General features: G+C 38.0%; 1 pseudogene; it reads left to right on the forward strand.

Annotated features, from left to right (window-relative positions):
* The window catches only part of LOC108718951, a 37546-nt pseudogene extending 21906 nt beyond the window's left edge, over positions 1-15640 (forward strand).
* Positions 15641-21606: the final 5966 nt, after the last annotated feature.

Raw genomic sequence — 21606 nt, forward strand, 5'->3', positions numbered from 1 at the left:
GTTTTTTTTACAAAAAGGCTCTTAAATTCATATCTATATTTAGTCCCCGTGGGTTTAGGGTCTGCATATTGTGAATCCACCTACTTTCCTCTTGTAAGGTTTTCCTAACTATATCTCCCCCCCTCCAATTATTTTTTATTTCAGCGATACCCCAAAATTTTAACCCCATAGGTTTTTTATTATGATGCATTCTAAAATGATTTGACACACTGTGGTTTTCCACTCCTTTTTCAATATTCCTAACATGCTCGTTTATCCTTTCTCTCAAGCTCCTATTTGTCTTTCCTATATACTGTAAGCCACATGGGCATTCTAGGCAGTATACCACATTTTTAGTTGTACATTTGATGCAGTCTTCAATTTTGTATGTTTTATTTGTGTTATTGGATTTAAAATTTTTCTTTTTTTCCTCATATTTACAAGCTTTACATAGGGCACAAGGATAAAAACCCTTCCATTCTTCTTTCTGTTTCCTTTTTTGGGTTTTGTCCGTGGGGATATAATTTTGTACTAAAATCTGGCTTAGATTTTTTGCCTTCTTATATATTACTTGAGGTCTTTTTGGTAATTGGCCTTTCAAATGTACATCTCCTTCGAGAATATTCCAATGTCTAGTGATAATTTTCTTTATGTCCTGTGTACCCGGGGCATATGTGGTTATGAACATACATTCCTCACCTATCTTTTCAGTTTTCTTATTTCGGTTTATATTCCCCTTGAGAATTTTTTCTCTGCCTATCTTGCTTATTTTGTTGCGCGATTCTTCAATTAGTTTCTTACTATATCCTCTTTGTTCAAATCTTTTTGACACAAATTCTAATTGAGTTTCTAATTCTGTTGTGTCAGAGCAATTTTTCTTCAGTCTATGGAACTGTCCATAAGGTATATTTTTTAACCAAACTGGGTTGTGATTGCTCGTGTTATGAACGTAGTTACATACATCAACCTTTTTAAAGAATGTTTTGAAGTGTAGTTGTTCATCCTTAGCATATATTTCTAGGTCTAGGAAGTTTACATGTGTTTGACTGTAAGTTGAGGTGAATTCTAGATTTATATCGTTTTTATTTAAATCAGTGATAAAATCCAGAAGTGATGCTTCACTCCCCTGCCATATTAAAATAATATCGTCTATGAAGCGCCGCCATAGGATCAGGTTCGCACCCAGCTTAGGTACTACGTTGTGTTGTTCCCAATGTCCCATGAATAGATTAGCATAGCTGGGTGCGAATCTTGTTCCCATGGTGGTGCCCCATATCTGTAAATAATACTTGTCATCAAACCAAAAATAATTGTGTTCAAGTATAAAGGATATTGCTTCCAAGACAAACTCTTTTTGTTTACTTAATAGGGATTTATCTTCTTCTAAGTAGTAGGTAATCGCTTGTATTCCTAGCTCGTGTTGAATGGAGGTATATAATGCTTTTACGTCTAATGTGCATAAGTAGGTCTCCTGTGTAAACTCCATGTCCTGTAGTATCTGGATGGTTTGTGTGGAATCTTTCAAATAAGTTGGAAGGTTTACTACATATCTTTGCAAGATTTTATCAACGTATTCTGACAAGTTGCATGAAATTGAATTTATTCCGGATATGATTGGTCTCCCTGGTGGGTTGATTGCATCTTTATGAATTTTGGGTAGACAATATAAAACCGGGATGTTAGGATTTTTCTTGTAAAGGTACTCACTTTCCCTTTGATCTAGTATTCCTTCATTTTTAGCCTGGGTTATTAATTTCATTATTTTTGCGTTAAATACTCTAGTGGGATCCTCTCCAAGTTGTCTATAGGTATTTTGGTCTTCTATTAGAATAAGACACATGTTTCTATACTTTTCAGTATCCATTACAACCAAACCTCCCCCTTCATCAACTCTTCATATAATTGTATGTAGGGGCCTTTTTCCTCTTTGGGGATGTAGTTTGACTTATTTCTTAAGCCCGTATGGAGATACTCCGGGTTATTCTGTCCTGGGTCTTTTCCTTTTCTGTTGATAATTTCACTATTAGCAAATGCTCTCTTCAGTCTTAATTTTCTTATAAATTTCTCTGCATCAACGAACAGATCAAAACTACTCATTCTGTTCGTTGGTGCAAAGGTCATACCCCTATTTAATATTTTTTGTTCCACATCTGATAAAGGTGTTTTACTTAAATTGAATATTCCTATTGCGTTGGTCTCTTCTTGTGTGCTCCCCATTTTTCTATGTTTGTGTCCTCCCTTTGTCCCTCTTCTCTTCCCAAGTATTTCTGATTCCCTCTCTCTTGTGTTCTCCAATGTGGCTTCCATGTTGATTGTGATTCCCTCACTTGTGGTTCCCGTGCTAGCTGTGATTCCTGCTGTGGGTTTAATTTTATTTCGTGTCTTTGATTGATTAGTTTTTTTTGAGGGTGTGTCAATTTTATCTGATAGTGTTGATTTCCCTGTGCTGTTGATTCCCTCCTGTTCTCTGATCTTAGTTTGTTCCTCTTGTGATAGTGCCACTGTGTATCTCCTGTGTTTCCTCCCTGGCCCAACCCTAAAAAATTATTTGTGAGGCTTGTGTTTCTATTTTTATTCTGGGTGATTCCCTGTGTATTGGTATTATGGTTATCTTGTTTACTATAGCCCCTATAATTTCCCCAGTTGGTATGCCTTATTGAATAGTCATTTTGGTGTGTTTTTTTCTCCGCCCAAGATCTTATATTTCCACTACTGTAGTCTTTCCTATCCCTCTTAAATTTATGTTGCTTAGTGGCTATTAATCTCTTTTCCTCATCTCGTAGTTTTTGTACAACTCCTTCTTCTAATGTTTCATACTCCCTCATTTCTTTATATGGTTCAAGTTTCTTTTGTAAATCTTCTATTTGTTGGTTATACTTGTTCAGCTCCAGGTTTCTTTGCTTAATAATCAGTTTTATTAGATTGTTTGTGCAATTTTCCAAGATGGTATTCCACTCATTTTGGAATTCCACCTCTTCCATTCCAAAGGTCGGGCTTTTAATTATCCTTAGATCTCTGGGTGTAATTTTATTTTCTAAATATTTTTGTAAGGTGGTTTTATCCCACCATGCGCGTGTTTCGCGTAGCATTATTTTTTCCAAATCCTGGAGCTGATCAACTAGTTCCATATCCACATATTCATTTTCATCATTTATACTAGTTTCAGAGTTGAGGAAAATTTCCTCTAAATCATAATTCCTGTTATTTCTAAAGGCTAACATCTTTCTTTAAGTGAGAGAAAATAATACAAAACAATATACAATAAAAAAGAAAAAAGTTAATCCCTTAGAATAACCCCCTCCTGCCGTTCCCTTTCAGTCTCTCAACTGCGTAAAAAAGTTCCAGAAAAAATAAGAAAAAAATATACATATATTCCAATTTGAAACAATATATATGTTGTCTTGTAGAACAGCGCCTAAAGCAAACGGAGAGAGCTTTTTTTTCATTTCAGTTGTTTTGAGATTGTTCACCATAAACAAATACAAAGTGACTGTTGTATCTAAACATCCTTTAATATGACTAATAGATTGTGCTCCGCCACATAGCACTTCTAAATACCATTCAAAACAGTTGGGATTTTATTGTTGTATAGAAAATTTTTACCCAAGACACCTTTTAAGTTGTTGTAGGTGAGGCTTATTGCTTCTTTAATTGAATATGAAAAAGTGAAAGAAAATAACACACAGATTTTGCCATATCTGGTGGAACTATGCTCATGGGTGGGATGTGTAATGCTGTGTGTATAACATTAATTACAAGAAAGAGTGATAAGTTGTTGTTTTTCTTTGTTTAGCTGACCCTGACCCGTACATAGATGGAATCCGAATCAACAGCCCTCATTATCTCACCAAAATGACTCTGACCTCACCTGGTACCCACACATTTACTTTGGTGGTATCCCAGTATGAGAAGCAGAACACAATCCACTATACACTTAGGGTAAGAGAAATATTTATGTGTTGTCCTGTGACCTGTGTATAGCATTTGATTGAGAACAGAACTTTTACTTATCAGTTCATTTATAAACATTGTAGTTATTTGGTAAGCAAAATAGGCTAGACATACGGACTAAGCAAAATAGGCTAGACACACAGACTAAGCTAAATAGGCTAGACATACGGACTAAGCAAAATAGGCTAGACATACAGACTAAGCAAAATAGGCTAGACATACGGACTAAGCAAAATAGGCTAGACATACAGACTAAGCAAAATAGGCTAGACAAACGGACTAAGCAAAATAGGCTAGACATACGGACTAAGCAAAATAGGCTGGACATACGGACTAAGCAAAATAGGCTAGACAAACGGACTAAGCAAAATAGGCTAGGCATACAGACTAAGCAAAATAGGCTAGACATACAGACTAATATATGTGCACATGTGGGTCTTGCGTCGAATGTTCTCGCTTGCAACAGTATTGATAGTGTCATTTAATTCTAATATGCTTTACTACTGTATATATTATATATATATTTACTGTACATGCGAAACATTGTGCTAATGTATTTCATTTGTTCTAGGTATATTCCGCTTGCAAGTTTACATTCACTAAGATTCCAACCCCTTACACAATAAATAAACGGGTAAGAAAACCGCTGCGATTTTGAAAGAGAAAAAGCATAAAACTGATATTGAGGGAAGATTCACTAATAAACTTTGTATTTTTTCAGCTCAGAAGGCACCAGAATGAATCAGTCATCAGAGACAGTTTTACAGCTTTACACCATATTAATCCCTAATGTGTGTTATTTGTTGGTTTTCTTTGATTTTGTAGGGGATTCAGAATTTGATTCAGTTCATATATTTTTCTCCCCTCAAAATGAATCCATCGTAAAAAGGATATATATATATATATAATATATAATAACAAAATGAGTCCAAATGTTATTAATCCATTTCAGTATCAGGTTTTTGCCAAGTTTTTCTCATAAAGCTGCAACAGAACAGAACCACGGCTGCATTTGTGTTGCATCTTTATTGGGCATCTGATTGCACCTATTAAAAAAAAATCAGCCCAAATATGGTTGACATCATGTCTGTATTTTCTTCTTTTCTCCTAAAACAATATGATAAAAGCCTTTTAATAATTACAATAGTTATAATGTAACCTTGGTTTTCCTTTGAAGATGTAACAGTGTAATGATTCCTTTTCTAGATTAATGGACAGTGGAAAGGTCAGAGCGCAGGATTATGCGGCAATTTTCGCGATACCCACAAGAATAACCCAATGTATCAATTTCAGATTGAGAAATCTGGCCCTTTGTTAATAGAGCTGAGAGGACCAAGGTTAATGCTTCTGCAATATAAAAATAATTTAAAAATAATTTCCTGAATATTAGGCAAATGTTGTGTTAGACCTTGTAAGAGTTAAGATTGCACAGGAGCAGAAATCAATAGCAACCAATAAGATGTTTACTTTTAAGCAGATGACCATCAAATGCTTCCTGTTGATTGGTTGCTATTGGTTACTACGTTTGGGTAAATGTATTGTATTTTATTACATAACCCCATTTAGATTTACTTGGGTGGTGTGCTATGCACTGGGCATAAAGTGGAACTATATTATTAGTCATAATTAAGTTTATCCAAAATTATATTAATAAATATTTCCCCAGAATACATAGGCTATAATTAATGTATGGCAAAAGAAATAGATAAATATACCAACCAAAGGAAAGGAAAATGCTACAAAGATGGGTTAAAGCATAGTTTGTGCGAGAATGCAAGTATGATATACAGTTTACGTACATATTTTTGACCATAACATGCTCCCTGTAAAAGAAAGACTGGGATGGGGCTCTCACAGCAAGTGAGGAATTACTGGCACACAGCAACCCATTGGCTGCTCCCAGATTTCATTCAGCTGACAGGACACTTTATTGCCTCCAATTGCTTCCATTAGACTAAACTCCACAAGTGATTTTGTTGGAGTGACAAAATGCATCGAGCAAGTCGGATATAGTCGTGTGGGTCAAAATACAAAAATCTCATGTGTAAATATGAAACATTTGCCAGCCGGCATAACACAACTGTCAAGACGTTTTGTATCAACAAGATAAAAACTGATGGTGTAGGAAAGACTTTTTTTCAGAATTGAAATACATTGACTGTCGGATTTAAACACCTAAACAAAAGGCTCCATCCGACATTACATTAAAGCTGCGGCGGATCAGAATTTGTAGCACCCTACAAAACATTGTGCTGACCCACAAAATCTGATCAAAATCGTCCATGTAGTTTTACCCTTATAATAAGGGCAATCTGGGAAGCCCAAAGCCTCCTGAAATGCCTCTAATAATTTGCATTGTGTATAAGAACACTCTCTCACCACAGTTCCACAGAACTCCAATCCAGGGTTGCAGGACAGGTATTGGCTTCTAGGGTTGGTAAGGGGAGTAAGAACAAAAAAAAATTATCCCCATTGAAGGTAATAATGGATTAGACCTGTAGTGGGGTTAACAGGAAGCCCCCTTGGGGGATAAAATAAACCTGACAAAAGAAAAGGACCCTAACCAAGAGGTAAGGGATTTATTGGTACAAATTTAAAATACAAAAAAGTATAAAAACAACATATTAACACATCATATATAATATGTGCTTAGTGCATGCTAATGGGTAACACTGGCTACTTACTGAAAGGGGTTGTTCACTTTTTCAGTTCAGTTGGTTTCAGATAGTTCTTTTTTTGTTTGTTTTTTGTTTTTTGAAAGATTTTCTTTATTGAAGTTTTACAATCTGTTCATATTAAAGAGAAGAAAAGACAAGGGGGAGGGAAAGAGGAAAAGGGGGAAGAATTGGAGATGGAGAAATAGAAGAAAGAGAAAGGAGATTACACAGATGGGGGGGGCTACCGGGCTCCCCTGTAGGGTCTTTGATCAAAATCTGTGGCATTTACATCCTATCTTACAAACCACTCGGGGGTAAAAAAAGAGGCTGGGTTAGTTCCTAGGTAAAGGCTTGTCAGATGTGGCCGTGTCACTCTTGTCTTCCAGCCCTGCGAGGAGGAGAGCACCTAGGTATCCGGGTCTTTTTCCAGCCAACCGCTCCATATCTTCCCGAATTTGTCCAGATAGCCTCTAGTCATGTAAGTGAGTTTATGGCTGAGGAGAATATCATTAATAAGCTTTTTCCAGAAGCCTAGGGTTGGGGGTGCTGTTGCCTTCCATGTCATCAGGATGGCTTTCTTGGCAAAGTGTAGCAGATGCAGCAGACTTATCCGTTCATAGGAGGTCAGAGAAAGTCCTTTGGTAATTCCCAACAAACAGAGCTCAGGAGAACGAACATTATAGGGAGCCCCATCTTAAGTGCACCATACGCCAAAACCTCTGCCCAAAATTGCTGGATTTGAGGACAGTCCCAGGATACATGCATGTAGTTACCCTGTTCAAGGTTACATCTAGGGCATACATCCAGATGACCAGGATAGATCCGGGGTGTCGGGTATACCTGATTGAGAAACTTGGTGTGAATGTACCTATCTCTGGTGGAGATACTGACCTCTGCTATTTGGCTAAGAATCTGCCAGAAGTGCTTAAGTGGGTCAAAGGCATCCTGTAGAACAGGGCTGTCCAACTGGCAGCCCACGGGCCACATGTGGCCGACCCCCCTTTATGTGGCCCTCCACATCAAAGTCTGCCTGTAGTGTCTTTTTACCATATGTAAACTTTAAAAGGTATCACTACAGAGATTAACTGGCCCCTGCATTGTTTAAACATAAAATTCAGGCTAATCCCCTGTATTGTTCACACCTGAGACCCAGACTGAAACTGGCCACATTGTTCACCTGTTCAAAATGCTAATGAGGCACCAGTACTGTGTCACTGTATGTAGTACATATTAGACTGGTCCTGATGCCTGTCTCCTGCTCTGTTCTGTCTTCCCTATGCTCCCTGTGTGTGTCATACTTTGCCTGCTCTTTGCACTCTGTGTTTGCCATACTCTGCCTGACCTATGATCCCTATGGAACATAAGTCTGGTATTTGTTCTGGGGGTTTGTTAGCATTTGAAAATTATTGTTAGGGGCCCCTAAGGTGTTTAATCATATGTTGGGGTACTGTATTATACACAGGGGAGGAGGAAGCATATGGATTTAAGGGTATGTCTTAATATGATAACTTTTTTCAGATATGAGTGGCATCCCTGCCAGTACCGGGTCAAGCTAGTTTGGCATCCTAGGCAAGAGCTTCAATCAGCACACCCCTGTCCTGCATTACCATTTCCCTCCTTACCATGATGTTTTTAAATAAAGAGAACAAGAAAATGTACAACACTTTTTTATTTATATTACTGCCCGCTGTACCTGTACCAGCAAGCCCAGCAGCCATCCATAATACAGCCCCCCCTTTACATGTGCCAGCAGCCATCCATAATACAGCCCCCCCTGTACCTGTGTCAGTAGCCATCCATTATACTACCCCCAATACCTGTACCAGCAAGCTCATCAGCCATACATCAAACAGCCATCCATACATCATACAACCCTCCAGCAGCCATAATATTTCCCTCAATCTTTACCTGTGCCAGCAGCAGCCAAAAAGAAATCTGATCACATCATATTTCCCCCAAGTATTTATGTACCTGTGCCAGCGCCCAGCCCAACAGCAAACATATGCCCCCCGGCCCAAATCTGTACCTGGCTGTGCCAGCAGGAAGCTTCACACTTTCACAGTAATAAAAAGAATGTCTTCAGTTCAGTGCAACTGTGCAAGGCTGAGAGCAGCAAGCATGAGCCACACCAAGCAGGCTGCCAGCTCTCTACCACCCATTATTACTATTACTTGCTGGCAAGAGGGAGAAGGTGAAGGAGGGAGATTCCACCCACCTGAGTGACCATGATTACTGAAACAAATTATTAAACAAACGCTTGAAAAAATGGAAAAAAAAAACCCATTAAAAGTGCGCCCCTCAATGATGGCGTCCTAGACAGCCGCCTACTCTGCCTACCCCTAGTTCCGGCCCTGATCCCTGCAGTGAGCACTAAACATCTGTTTTTTTGGTGTGCTATTAATGTCGACATGGTCTTGTGGTAACATGGGTGTGGTTCAAAGTGGGTGTGGTCTAAAAATAGGGAGTGGCTACTACTGGCTTCCTTTATCTGCCCTCCACCATGTAGATTAGAAAAATTCCGTCCCTCTGTACGATATAAATTGGACAGCACTGCTGTAGAAGAAGGGTATAAAAACAACTAAGCAGCTTCTGAAGCTCAGGGCGTCTCTGATACCTTTCAAGTGAGGTCTCCGTTACCTCTGGGGCCCTCTCAGGGAATTGGGTCAAGAGTGCATGGCATAGTTGGAGAAAGCTAAAGAGCATACGGTTTTGCAAGGCAAAGTCCTCCTGCAGTAAACTGCTTAAATTTCCCAGGCCTTACAATATCTCCAAGGAATTTGATACCTGCCGCCGCCCAGATGGCCGCATCAGGGAGCAATCTGAGTTGGGGGAGGTCACTGTTGCATTCACCACTGACTCTTTTTCCTATATGGGGACACCACTGCCCTCTGGAATACTGTATACACTGTTTTCATACAAGGCGTGAGGGTATATATTGAGGAAAGGCCTCTATGCAGCTGATTGGCCAAGGATTCAAATAAGGAAATTACCTCTGCATCAAGGACCACTACCTGGTTGTTTGGATTAGGGTTCAACCACCACCAGGCATAGACTAACTGACTGGCATAGAAATAGAGTAGAAGGTTTGGGAGGGCCAGGCCTCCTTTGTCAATTGGGGCTTGTAGGGTCTGCCACTTGATTCAGGCTGCTGTCCCGCCCATATGAAACCCTGCATTATTCCTTCTACAGTTGTAAACCAACTTTTCTGGGGGTATAAATGGCACATTGTGGAAATCGTATAAAAACTTAGGTAAAAAGATAATTTTTAGTAGATTAATGCGCCCCGGGAGAGAGAGTGGTAGGGCTGTACTTTAAGTTTAAGGGTTCAATTGGGGCCAGATTAAGTTCAACATATTGCGAGAGATCCCTATGAATTTCTATGCCAAGATATCCGAAACGGCTCACCCACTAAAAGAGTGGGCCGTGTATGGGGTCTTTTTGGGTTCCCCCAGTTTAGCCTGAGTCCTGAAATGTCTCAGAAGTTTCCTATCTCCTGTAGGAGCTCAGAAAGGGAGTCCCTCGGGTATGTCAGGTAGACCAGCATGTCATCGGCATAAAAGGAGATCTTTTTACCTCCCATCTCTGCATTTGCAATCCTTTAATTTGGATGTTACCCCTTATTTTGATGGCGAGAGGTTCGATCACTAGGGCGAAAAGAAGGGGAGACAGTGGACAACTCACCTCCTGTGACAGACTCAAGTTTACCCTCAGTCTGGCCATAGGGGAATCATAGAGTGCCCTTACCCATGTTATGTAATTCTCGGGATAAAAGTTGCCATAAATAGGACCATTCAACGGTGTTGAAGGCCTTTTCAGTATCAAGGGATACCACCACTCTCTTACCCGGGTTCTGGTGCCTGGCTGCAAGATTTGTGAACAGGCGCCTAAGATTAATGTCTGTGCCCTTATTGGGCATAAAGCCCGTTTTGTCCAGGTGTATCAAATTTTCTATTACTAATTTAAGCCGACTTGCTAAAACTTTAGCCAGAATTTTAACATCCGAGTTAAGGAGGGAGATCGGTCTATATGACCCACAATTTTCAGGGGGTTTGCCTTCCTTCAGTATCATTGTGATATTAGCCAGTTTGGCCGTATGCGGCAGGGGGGCACCCAGAGTGATAGCATTATAAAGGGTGGTTAGTTGGGGTGCAATGATGTCCCCATGGGCCTTGTACCACACAATGGGGAGGCCATATGGGCGTCTTTCCGTTTGGGAAGGCAGAGATGGCCTTTTTTACCTCATCCATAGTGATGGGCTGACTCAGGAAGTCTGTGCCCACCATGGGGAGTTTAAGGATCGGGATGCTATCCAGGTACTCAGCTAGTGCTTCCTGGGAGTGGGTTAATTTAGAGCTATATAAGTTAGTAGTAGGAGCAAAATTTGCTTAAGATCTGATCCGGATTCTGGAGCTCATCCCCCTCCTCTGTAAAGATTCTGGGGATTGCCGTTAGCTGAGTAGGTTCCCTGGATAGCATGGCCAGCAACCTGCCACATTTATCTCGCTTGTCATACCAAATAGCCAAATGACTCCTATCCCTCTGTGAGTATTTCTCTGTGTATACTATGTTGACATTACTTTGGGCTTCTGCAAGTGTCTCTCCCGCTTCCTCTGTAGGGTTGCCAGTGTATACCCTTTCGGCACCCTCCAGTGTCCCTCGGGCATCCCCTAAGTTTACCTCTAGTTTCCGCCTAGCCTCTTTGATTAATGAGACATATGTGCCTCTTGTGTAGGCCTTGGCTGCATCCCAAACTATCTGTGCTGAGGCAGTTCCAACATTTATCTCCCAGAAGCTTTTGAATTATGGGACAAATGCCTCTCTTATAAGCTCATTTTCAAGATACATTTTGGGGGAAGTCTCCATTGCCGCTCGCCTGCTCGGCTTGTCAGTCTCAAATCCAGCTGCAATGGAGTATCGTCCAAACATATTCTTGAGGTGTAGCTAATTGAGTCTACCAGTGGCTGGACTGCCGGGGAGGCAAGGGCAAGGTCTATGCATGACAGAGCAGCAGTGGAGACCGTATAGCAGGAGAATTGTTGAGTACTAGGATGGGACCATCTCCAAACATCTGTCAAATTAGATGCCCAGAGCCAGTCACCGAGGGCAGCGGAGTCCCCCTATGGGGTCTAAGGCGGTCCAGATCAGGGTTAGGCACTGCGTTAAAGTCCCCCATCCATGAGCTGAGACTATTGCTTACAAGAAAATTCCTAGTGACCCCATCATAGCATACAAACACAACCTTAACACTTAATTTGGTTATGACACTGGGTGGATTGATAACTCTGCTTGTGACTTGTGAAAAGTCACAAATCACTTCCTATTCATTCCTGTGGCACTCACAGCTCCAATTTATGGAAATGCTGATTTCCATGGTTTTAAAGACCAGGTTCCTGACCTGTGAGTGTCCAGAGCAGCTCCAGGTGATTACCATTGATATAGAAATTGATTTCAGATATTTTTCCCATCAAAGGAGCTACTAAATAAAATACTAAGGCATCAAAATGCCAAGGATCACACTGTGTGCCATTGCCCATATAGTCAGTAGCCATATGTTAAAGCAGTTAAAGGCACCTTATTTAATTCCCCTCTTTGAAATAAAATCCTGAGCTGAACATTATTTTTATAGGAAAGTGAAATGAAATGTAATCATGGGTTAGTAAATGGCTTCTTTGCACTGAATATTGTGTGCTTCTCTCATACAGGCAGTACAGTGTTGGCTTTGAAGTCTTTACAGTGTCGACTACAGGAGACCCTGGGTCCTCTGGTTTCCAGAAAAAGAGCAGTGGTGACTACAGGTAACACCAATCCTTCCCCCCTTTATATATGCAAATAATTCCAATCAGTTGGATACTTGATACCTATAGGGCACCCCACTTTGGGTCTAACAGTGAGTCAAGGTCCATTCAGCTCATAAGAACATTCTAGATATAAGAAAACACTGCTGTATCAGTCCCTGTCATGATTTCAAGCAGAACCTTATAATACCTAATGTACAGATGTTACCCAATATATACTTCAGCACCCTTCACATGCGTCAGCTTTATCTTTTATACTAAACAATGTGCACCTGCTTCTGAAACCATTTAAATTATGCAGCCCTCTAAATTGGTATGATAAGTCAGGATATGAGCGCTCAGCTAGAATGTCTATTGGCTGTCCTTTATACTCCTCTAAGACCAGTTTGAATGGCAGTAAGAGTGATATTTGTGGGATAAGTGCTTATTTACTGTCATAGAGGTTTTGCTTTTGTCACTTACAGTTTCCATTTATGTAATTAATTAAATTAAATCAGCACATCAGGGAACATTGCTGCCTTGTTGCACCACAATGGTCAGTGATATCTGAAATTAAATGCAGGTGCCTGGCCAGTGCTGGCCTAGGTGACCCAGCCGGCCACTGCACTCCCCTCCATTCTCATGTACGTGTGCACACATGCACAGAGCGACGGAGTGGAGATTGCCAGAGGGGAGGGGAAAACCGAAGCGAGGAGCTCCGGAAGGGAGAGGGAGGGCAGGGGAGATCGCCGGGGAGAGGGATGGCAAAAACCAGAAGGGGAGAGAGCTGGAAGGGAATGGAGAGGGTGCGCGAACATGGACTAGAGGTAGGCAGAAGACAGGCACCTGCCCATCGCCCCCTTTCGTTGCACCCTAGGCAGGTGCCTCTTCTGCCTGACCCTAGTTCCGGCCCTGTGCCTGGCCATTATAAGGCAACAAGTTTAGTCTGTGATGGGAACTCATGTGTCTGTGAGGACCTGCCCAACTTGGCACAATTGATCCAACCAGACCTCCAGTTCTTTCTCTGAAATCCCATGTAACTGGATGCACATTTTATTTCCATTATTTGCTTTATGAAATGACGGCTTTGTACCATTTGGGCATCTGCTCAGTATATTCTCCCCGAGGGTATTCCCTAACTCTCAGCAAGTGCATCAAAGAAATTGTAGCTTAAAAACAGCCTGTGATTAAGCATTTGAGTCTGAGCAGCAAAGTGTTGGGCCTGTATTTGGTGGTTCCCTGCTACTTTATCACTGTGATATCATGAATGTTCTGAGTCATGTCTCCCCAAGCTACAGCCTCTGTGTGAATCTGATAAAAGTCACCATTTTTATCATTTAGAGAACTGTAAATGTATTATCTGCTGTTTATAAAATACATTCAATATGGAATTATTAAAAGTTTCATTGTCAAGTGTAAAATTAATTTATATGCACAGCATGTGGAACGTTAATATAACACCAGGGCCAGTATTGCACTTTTCTACTGCTAAAGAGGCAGCATCCACGTTCCTCCTCCAATTCTCTTCTTGGGTATCTGTCCTCTTGCAGACATGTGCAGAAAGGTGGGGGTTATAGGTATGGGACCCGTTATCGGAAACCCGTTATGCAGAAAGCTCCAAATTACAGAAAGAATATCTCCTATAGGGGAATATTGATCAAAAAGTGAAGTTAGAGATCACCACAGTCCTCTAGAGTGAAATTCCGTGACTCTCCATTCATTTCCACAGGATTTTTAAAAGCGTATTTATCAGATGAGAACTGCCTCCCAGGGTTCACCAACATATGGGTGATTGTGGATCTTCCACATCTTTACATCCAGGGCAACTAGTGGGTATGCTTGATTTTAAGTTAACCATATTGTTCGAGTTGTTATAATTGATTTCAAAATAAAAGGAAACGAATCTACAGCACCAATCTTACTTAGGTGTAGTGGTGTATGTAGATATTTAAATATCACCACCTCATCCTAATAGATTTTAGACTTTCACTAAATACCTTTTTTCTATTCATGTAATATATATGTTGGGAAAAATAAACCTTCAAGAGTTTTATATAAAACACTGTTTTCTTTAATATGTACACATATTTAACTTCTAACAACATGAATGACTCAATGTTGTTAGAATGCAAATGTGAAACCATCTGTTTATTCATGCTGGATTTCGAATTAAAAAAAAAACAATTTATCAATGGGTGAAAGTGAAAGTTCATTCTTTGATAAATACGCCTTTCAAAATCCCAAAGAAATGAATGGAGAGTGGCAGAATTTCACTCTCTAACATCACTCTTTGATAAATATACCCCATAGACTCCATTTTATCCAAAAAAAAAAAATTTTTTATAAATGACTTCTCTGTAATAATAAAATTGTACCATGCACTTGCTCCCAACTAAGAGATAAGTAATCTTAATTGGGGGCAAAACAATCCTACTTTGTTTATAATGTTTAAATGATTTTCTAGTAGACTTAAGGCACGGAGATCCAAATTATGGAAAGATGTGTTATCCAGAAAACCCCAGGTCCCGAGCATTCTGCATAACAGGTCTCATACCTGTACTAGTGTACAGTGTGCTCCTGCCAAGCTATAAAACAAACAGGAGGTTCAGCTTATATAATTCCACGTGCAACCTTGGAACTATTTGTAACTTTCCCTGTGGGTGGGTTTTTCTGTCCTAGGGAAGATGCCTGAGGAAAGTACTGGCCTACCCCAGGGCATTAATGATCCTGTGTAAGACTGAGCCACTAGTACACTATAAATCAAACACTGATGTAAGAAATCATGTTTGTTAGCAACTATTAAAGTTAAATAGGTTATCCTTTAAATGCTTTTTTAGGGTAAAAAATCCACCATATAATACAGCCATTATTTACTGTTATTTTCATGTCTCTCTTCCAGGTGTGGTTTCTGCTACATGGAACTGGAGAATATCCCGGCTGGTGTCTATAACATTATAACTACTACATTTCTGCCTGCCCAGGAGGGACCCTTCTTTTTAGACTTCAACACCGCATTACCTATTAAGGTGACCCAACTCCAGTGACCAGGGAATTAAAATCTGTTCTTCCAAGTGACAAAGATTTGCAAGCAGATTCCCAGTTCAAAGAGGCATGAAAGATCCTGCATTTCCCTGATGTGACATTGTGCATCTCCAGTACGGCTTGTACTTGTGTTTTGTAAAATCAGAATCTTCAAGGGAGTCGGGTACCACAGACAGCCCAAATGTAACTTGTACTTGAATCTTGTTTCAAAGGATAGCACTATAAAAAATATTTTTTCAACACCGTATAGTGTTTGTTTTTTCACGTACTGTATATATGTGTATATCTATATATCACCTTGTAGCAATAGGAACCCCCTGACAAACTGAAACAAGAATCTGCTTTAATAAATGTGTCAGTTCATTAAAATCATCATGATGTTTGGAATATCCAGGGAGAGCAATTTTAGTAGCTTAAAACAGAAAAAACATCTCAATGTCTTTATTATATAGACTATGGGGGCGAGTGCAGAGGATTTCTTCTATTTGTCAAGATAAGGAATTAGTTGGGCTTGAGATGTTGGTAGTTTTGAAGAAGAGGAATGGCAGCCTAACGTAGTAGATAAGCAAATAGAATTCCTGGGTGATGCACCCCATTGGTTTTTACCTTTCCTTCTCCCTAAACAGTTGACAGCAATTCTGTTCACTTCAGCATAAAACAAGGAGAGGGAGGGGTTAATTGAGTCTGCCAGCCTAAAGGGGCAGAGAAATGGTGCAAGCCGGAGGCAATGTATAATGATTTGCTCTCAGTTTGTGGATACATTCATATCTATATAAAAAAATAGGTAGTTCTATTATTCTTATTTATGCAGCTTTTCTACATAAGCCCAACTGAATGAATTCATGTCAAAACGGACACTATATATTTCCCCTTTTCCCTTTAAGTATCCATCTGTCTGTCAGCATAACAACATTGTAGATTTTTTGAAAGATTTTTTTAAGGAAAGGTTTTTAAGAAGTCCAAATAATACATAACAGACATCTTGCAACTTGCATGAAACACTCTTTATTTGGATGAAGAAACACACAAGCTGTGAAATGAACACAAAGACAGTAGCAGTGGGAGTCATCATATTCCAATTATACTAAATTCCCATTGAGTTATTAATTAGTAGTGGAAACATCATTCAGTTAATGAGTAATGAATTAAATGTGCAAAACAACAGTTTACAAGTTATTAATTAGTAGTGAAAAACATCATTTACTTATCAAGTTATTAATTAGTAGTGAAAACATCATTTACTTATCAAGTTATTAATTAGTAGTGAAAACATCATTAAGTTAACAAGTTCATAATTAGTGGAAACATCATTCAGTTATCGAGTTATTAATTAGTAGTCAAAACATTCAGTTAACAAGTTATTAATTAGTAGTCAAAACATTGTTATGGGTTATTAGTGGTTGAAACATCATTCAGTTAACAAGTTATTAATTAGCAGTGAAAAACATCATTTACTTATCGAGTTATTAATTAGTAGTGCAAACATCAATAAGTTAACAAGTTATTAATAAGTGGAAACAACATTCGGTTAACGAGTTGTTAATTAGTAATGCAAACATCATTCAGTTAAGTTATTAATTAGTAGTGGAAAACATTCAGTTAACGAGTTAATTAGTAGTGCAAACATTCAGTTAACTAGTTATTAATTAGTAGTAGACACTTAATTAAATTAAGAAGTTATTAATTCATTGTGGAAACATAATTCAGTTAACAAGTTATTAATTAGTAGTGGAAAAAATCAGTTAACGAGTTATTAATTAGTAGTCTAAACATTCAGTTAACAAGTTATTAATTAGTAGTAGACAATTCAGTTAAGTTATTAATTAGTACTGCAAACATCATTCAGTTAACGGGTTATTAATTGGTAGTGGAAAACATCATTCAGTTAACAAGCTATTAATTATTAGTGCAAACATCATTCAGTTAATGATTTATTATTTAGAAGTGAAAAACATCATTCAGTTATCGAGTTATTAATCAGCAGTGCAAACATCATTAAGTTACAAGTTAATAATTAGTAGTGGAAACATCACAGTTAACGAGTTATTAATTTGTTGTGGAAAACATCATTCAGTTAACGAGTTATTAATTAGTGCAAACATCATTCAGTTAACGATTTATTAATTAATTGTGAAAAACATGATTCATTGATCAAGTTTTTAATTAGCAGTGCAAACATCATTCAGTTAACGAGTTATTAATTAGTAGTGGAAACATTCAGATAACGAGTTATTAATTAGTAGTAGACAATTAAGTTATGAGTTAATTATTACTGCAAACATCATTCAGTTAACGAGTTATTAATTAGAAGTAGACACTTAAGTAAACGAGTTATTAATTAGTAGTTCAAACATCATTCAGTTAACGAGTCATTAATTAGTTGTGGAAGACATCATTCAGTTAACCATTTATTAATTAGTAGTGAAAAACATCATTCATTTATAGTTATTAATTAGTAGTGCAAACATTATTCAGTTAACGAGTTATTAATTAGTTGTGGAAAACATCATTCAGTTAATTAGTAGTGCAAACATGATTCAGTTAACAATTTATTAATTAGTTGTGGAAAACATCATTCAGTTGACGAGTTATTAATTAGTAGTGGAAACATTCAGTTAAGTTATTAATTAATAGTTGACAATTAAGTTAACGAGTTATTAATTAGTACTGCAAAAATCATTCAGTTAACAAGTCATTAATTGGTAGTGAAAAACATCATTCAGTTAACGAGTAATTAATTAGTAGTGGAAACATTCAGGTAAAAATGTATTAATTAGTAGTCGAAACATTGATATGGATTATTAGTGGTCGAAACATCATTCAGTTAACGATTCATTAAATAATAGTGAAAAACATCATTCATTTATAGAGTTATTAATTAGCAGTGCAAACATCATTCAGTTAACAAGTCATTAATTGGTAGTGAAAAACATCATTCAGTTAACGAGTTATTAATTATTAGTGGAAACATTCAGTTAACAATGTATTAATTAGTAGTCGAAACATTGATATGGGTTATTAGTGGTCAAAACATCATTCAGCTAACGATTTATTAATTAGTAGTGAAAAACATCATTCATTTATAGTTATTAATTAGCAGTGCAAACTTCATTCAGTTAACAAGTCATTAATTGGTAGTGAAAAACATCATTCAGTTAACGAGTTATTAATTAGTAGTGGAAACATTCAGTTAGCAGTGTATCAATTAGTAGTCGAAACATTGATATGGGTTATTAGTGGTCGAAAAATCATTCAGTTAACGAGTTATTAATTAGTAGCAGACAATTAAGTTAACGAGTTTTTAATTAGTACTGCAAACATCATTCAGTTAATGAATTATTAACTGGAAGTGGAAACATTCAGTTAACGAGTTATTAATTAGTAGTGAAAACCATCATTCATTTATACAGCTATTAATTAGCAGTGCAAACATGATTCAGTTAACGAGTTATTAATTAGTTGTGGAAAACATCATTCATTTAATGAGTTATTAATTAGTAGCAGACAATTAAGTTATTAATTTGTAGTGCAAATATCATTCAGTTAACGAGTTATTAATTAGTTGTGGAAGACATCATTCAGTTAACGAGTTATTAATTAGTTGTGGAAGACATCATTCAGTTAACGAGTTATTAATTAGTAGTGTAAACATTCAGTTAATGAGTTATTAATTAGTAGTAGACAATTAAGTTAACGAGTTTTTAATTAGTACTGCAAACATCATTCAGTTAACGAGTTATTAATTAAAATGGAAAACATCATTCATTTAACGCGTTAATTAGTAGTGGTAACATTCAGTTAACAAGGTATTAATTAGTAGCCAAAACATTAGCGGTTTTTATGGTCGAAACATCATTCAGTTAACGAGTTATTAATTACTAGTGAAAAACATTCAGTTATCGAGTTATTAATTAGTAGTGCAAACATCATTTAGTTAACAATTTATTAATAATAAGTAGACAATTAAGTTAACGAGTTATTAATTAGTAGTGCAAACATCATTCAGTTAACGAGTTATTAATTAGTTGTGTAAGACATCATTCAGTTAACGAGTTATTAATTAGTAGCAGACAATTAAGTTAACGAGTTTTTAATTAGTACTGCAAACATCATTCAGTTAATGAATTATTAACTGGAAGTGGAAACATTCAGTTAACGAGTTATTAATTAGTAGTGAAAACCATCATTCATTTATACAGCTATTAATTAGCAGTGCAAACATGATTCAGTTAACGAGTTATTAATTAGTTGTGGAAAACATCATTCATTTAATGAGTTATTAATTAGTAGCAGACAATTAAGTTATTAATTTGTAGTGCAAATATCATTCAGTTAACGAGTTATTAATTAGTTGTGGAAGACATCATTCAGTTAACGAGTTATTAATTAGTTGTGGAAGACATCATTCAGTTAACGAGTTATTAATTAGTAGTGTAAACATTCAGTTAATGAGTTATTAATTAGTAGTAGACAATTAAGTTAACGAGTTTTTAATTAGTACTGCAAACATCATTCAGTTAACGAGTTATTAATTAAAATGGAAAACATCATTCATTTAACGCGTTAATTAGTAGTGGTAACATTCAGTTAACAAGGTATTAATTAGTAGCCAAAACATTAGCGGTTTTTATGGTCGAAACATCATTCAGTTAACGAGTTATTAATTACTAGTGAAAAACATTCAGTTATCGAGTTATTAATTAGTAGTGCAAACATCATTTAGTTAACAATTTATTAATAATAAGTAGACAATTAAGTTAACGAGTTATTAATTAGTAGTGCAAACATCATTCAGTTAACGAGTTATTAATTAGTTGTGTAAGACATCATTCAGTTAACGAGTTATTAATTAGTAGTAGACAATTAAGTTATAAGATATTAATTATTAATGCAAACATCATTCAGTTGAGTTATTAATTTGTAGTCGAAAAACTTGATATGGGTTATTAGCGGTCGAAACATCATTCAGTTAACGACTTATTAATTAGTAGTGAAAAGCATCATTCGTTTATCGAGTTATTAATTAGTTGTGGAATTAGTTGTGGAAAACATCATTCAGTTAACAAGTTATTAATTAGCAGTGGAAACATTCAGTTAACAAGTTATTAATTAATAGTAGACAAGTTGAGTTATTAATTAGACTGCAAACATCATTCAGTTAATAAGTCATTAAAGGGGAAGGAAACCTAGTCGGCGCAAACCACCAGGCCCGGACTGGGAATCTGTGGGTTCGGGCAATTGCCCGAAGGGCCGCTGCATTTACAGTTTGTGAAGAACTGTAGTGATTATCCCGGGCTGGTAGAGACTGCACGCTGTCCCTGTGCTTCTCCCTACACAGACTTACTAAGCAGCCCCTTTGTTCCTCCCTCCTCCTATGACTGGCCGTGACACCACGCCCCCGCATTTTTCCAGCAGACGGGTTGAGAAGCTAATCAGCAAACGAGAGTTTGTGTCCTCGTTCTTTGGAATAAGAAGCTCCGGGGAGAGGTAGAGGGTGTGAGAGAGAGGGGGGGGGATGTGTGTGTCATTAAATCTATCTTATTATTGGAAGCTGTTATATTGATTAATATAACTAAAGTATATATAAGAACATGGTTTTAAGACAACAATATGAGCTGTGCTGTCTGTGCCTAAAAGGGGTGCAGTCCTATTGTTTTCTAAAGATTTCCATACATGCAAGGATATATTTTAGCCATTTGATCAAATTTGGCTTGAGCACCCAAATATCGCTGCATCTGTGGGTGATTCATAAAGCAGCTTGTACAGACTTTTCTGAATTCCCACCAGATCTCAGTCAGTTTGTCAAGAAAGTACAACCTAATCTACTGGCACCTCTTCTTCTTAAAGGAGAAGGAAACCCCAGGGCGCTAAACCCCTCCCCCCTCCCCTGTGCTGCCCCCCTCCCTCCTCCCCCTGGCCTACCTGTCCCCCTGGGCAAATGCCCCTAACTTTTTACTCACCCCTCTGCGCAGGTCCTGTCCACGGAGTACGCAGTCGCCATCTTCTCCCACGCGCGTCTTCTTCCTGCTCTGATCGGCGTTTTCTGGCGCATGCGCAGTAGGAACAGGTACCGGTACGGCTCTACTGCGCATGCGCCGAATGTCACGAAGTTTTCCTGTTCCTACTGCGCATGCGCCAGAAAACGCCGATCAGAGCAGGAAGAAGACGCGCGTGGGAGAAGATGGCGACTGCGTACTCCGTGG

Source organism: Xenopus laevis, chromosome 6L (assembly GCF_017654675.1).
Source record: "Xenopus laevis strain J_2021 chromosome 6L, Xenopus_laevis_v10.1, whole genome shotgun sequence".
NCBI classification, from domain to species: domain Eukaryota; kingdom Metazoa; phylum Chordata; class Amphibia; order Anura; family Pipidae; genus Xenopus; species Xenopus laevis.